This window comes from Monopterus albus, unplaced genomic scaffold, assembly GCF_001952655.1.
Source record: "Monopterus albus unplaced genomic scaffold, M_albus_1.0 scaffold29.1, whole genome shotgun sequence".
Taxonomy (NCBI): Eukaryota; Metazoa; Chordata; class Actinopteri; order Synbranchiformes; family Synbranchidae; genus Monopterus; species Monopterus albus.
In genome coordinates, this window is record NW_018127909.1 from 2,275,537 (window position 1) to 2,277,696 (window position 2,160).

The window sequence follows — 2,160 nt, forward strand, 5'->3', positions numbered from 1 at the left end:
GGCCACTGAAATGCACATAAATCCGCACAAAATACAATTTTCACTACAAAAATATAGATTTGTTTTTTTCCTTGTGAAGGAAAATTCCTGTTTACCTGTACTAAAATGAACAACCTTTAGTGAGTGTTCACGGTTCAACTCATTCTGATGCATAGTAAGTTACAGTTTAATGCATAAAGAGTAAAGCCAAAAATTGCTAGATTGGTCTGTTCAGTCTGGCCATAGAACCTCATCGGCATCACAGCCACTGTTCTCCATGGCTGGACAGTGAGGGAAGAAACGCCTTGAATGTCCTATTCAGGCCTTGGCCATCATTGCTTGTAAAAGAGACCCCAGCTCTTCCTCATCCCCCTCTGTTTCAACCTCTACCTCCACCTGCTAGATAGACTTCTACTGTTGCTGTCAACAGGTACTCACCTGTGGTCTTTTTTGTAGTGCTAACATTCTAATTAATTAACAATTAAGCAATTAGGTGTTTGGCCAGGTGACACAAGTTTATTGTAATTGATTGAGAGTGGCATTTTGAAAGGCAGTGTTCTGAAATGGCAAACAAATGATTTTATGGCAGATATGTAGAGAGCTGTGTAGAGTGTTTTGCAAATGTATTATGTTAATAGCAGCATGGGTGCAAAGCAGAAAACATATCTAGAGTTCTGGTGAGTTGAGCAGCATTTGTACAGCAAAAGTAGTTTTTCCTATTGGTAATTAGTGGGAGTGAGTTGAGCAGCATTTGTACAGCAAAAGTAGTTTTTCCTATTGGTAGTTAGTGGGAGAGAAAGAGGGTGAAAAGTGAATGAGGGAGGCAATTGACAGAACCACACACCGAAAGTGCAAAACACCTCACACACAAAATGAAGCACTGCACACAAAAACTGAGTTGAGCAGAATTTTTGCTCCCTGCTTGTGTTTTTTTTTTTTTTTTTTTAAAGCTACACTGTGAAGATAATAGATAATTTGTGTTGGCAATGCTAAGACCGTTTAACGACAACCGATTAATTGTCTAAGTACATTTTCAAGCAAAATTGCCAAACATTTTCTGGCGGAAGCTTCTTTAATGTGAGGCTTTGATGCTTTTCTTTTCAGAGATTTTCACAATTATTTTATGGGCAAAGTCAGCTTATCAAGAAAATAATCAGCACATTCAAAATAATAAAAACAATCCATAGTTGCAACCCAGGATATGTTGGCCAGCAGTCACTGGTAAGCTGCTGATAAAATGATTACTTTACAATCACATTGGTTTCATACAAAATAAACTAAAACACCAGTTGATGACCACAGGTGTGTTGTGAGATCAACTAGCTCGACATTTAAATCGAGTGATGACAGAAAAAGTTAGAAAAACACATATGAGTACAGCTAAAACGCATCTGTTTCCACCACATCCAGATGAAGTTCAAACACAAATGTCAGCAAAACAACTATATTATAAATGTGGCTGTTGAAGAACAAATGCTCTGCTTGTGAAAAGTTTTCTTTTTACAGGAAACTGTGAAAGGAGGAGTGTGAAACTGCAGTGGGGGCTGACTGAGCTGGGGCTCAGCTGGGTGCTACTGTAGGTACAGTGGGTACGGAAAGTATTCAGACCCCCTTAAATTTTTCACTCTGTTATATTGCAGCCATATGCTAAAATCATTTAAGTTCATTTTTTTCCTCATTAATGTACACACAGCACCCCATATTGACAGAAAAACACAGAATTTTTGACATTTTTGCTGATTTATTAAAAAAGAAAAACTGAAATATCACATGGTCATAAGTATTCAGACCCTTTGCTGTGACACTCATATATTTAACTTAGGTGCTGTCCATTTCTTCTGATCATCCCAGAGATGGTTCTACACCTTCATTTGAGTCCAGCTGTGTTTGATTATACTGATTGGACGTGATTAGGAAAAGCCACACACCTGTCTATATAAGACCCTACAGCTCACAGTGCATGTCAGAGCAAATGAGAATCATGAGGTCAAAGGAACTGCCTGAAGAGCTCAGAGACAGAATTGTGGCAAGGCACAGATCTGGCCAAGGTTACAAAAAAATTTCTGCTGCACTTAAGGTTCCTAAGAGCACAGTGGCCTCCATAATCCATAAATGGAAGACGTTTGGGACGACCAGAACCCTTCCTAGAGCTGGCCATCCGGCCAAACTGAGCTATCGGGG

At 39.2% G+C, this 2,160-nt stretch overlaps 1 protein-coding gene across 1 annotated transcript in view; it reads left to right on the forward strand.

Annotated features, from left to right (window-relative positions):
- Nucleotides 1–2,160, forward strand: part of sclt1 (sodium channel and clathrin linker 1) — a 19,730-nt gene that overhangs the window by 4,869 nt on the left and 12,701 nt on the right.